At 46.1% G+C, this 449-nt stretch overlaps 1 non-coding gene across 1 annotated transcript; it reads right to left on the bottom strand.

Moving 5' to 3' along the window:
- Nucleotides 1-376: 376 nt before the first annotated feature.
- Nucleotides 377-449, bottom strand: TRNAA-AGC (transfer RNA alanine (anticodon AGC)). The gene has a single exon. It is a non-coding gene; the product is annotated as a tRNA-Ala (tRNA).

Below are 449 nucleotides of genomic sequence, written 5' to 3'. Positions count from 1 at the left end.
TCAATCCACAAATCAAAGGGCACTGGCCTGAGATGCAACTTTGAAAGTGATCTGATGAGGCTTTCCTGTATGCATGGAGAGGAGGAGGATTATGTACGCTGCCTTGGGTTCCTTGGAGGAAAAAAGGCGGGATATAAATGTAATAAATAAAAAGAGGAAATGAACTACAATCTTATCTGGAGAATGCAGGCATCGATCCTGCTACCTCTCGCATGCAAAGCGAGCGCTCTACCACTTGAGCTAATTCCCCACCTGCCTTTCAGCATTAACCCACAATTTTCTGAGAATGAGGCAGGCCCAAGATGCCATGCAGAAAGTGACCTGAGAAAATGTTATTGTTGAATTTACAGCAAAAGGAAGAAAGTAGAGGTTTCACTGGAGAATGCGGGCATCGATCCCGCTACCTCTCGCATGCTAAGCGAGCGCTCTACCACTTGAGCTAATTCCCC

The sequence above is a fragment of the Elgaria multicarinata genome, chromosome 3, assembly GCF_023053635.1.
Source record: "Elgaria multicarinata webbii isolate HBS135686 ecotype San Diego chromosome 3, rElgMul1.1.pri, whole genome shotgun sequence".
Lineage (NCBI taxonomy): Eukaryota > Metazoa > Chordata > Lepidosauria > Squamata > Anguidae > Elgaria > Elgaria multicarinata.
Note: the sequence above shows the minus strand (reverse complement) of the source record. Positions and strands in the feature narration are given on the sequence as shown.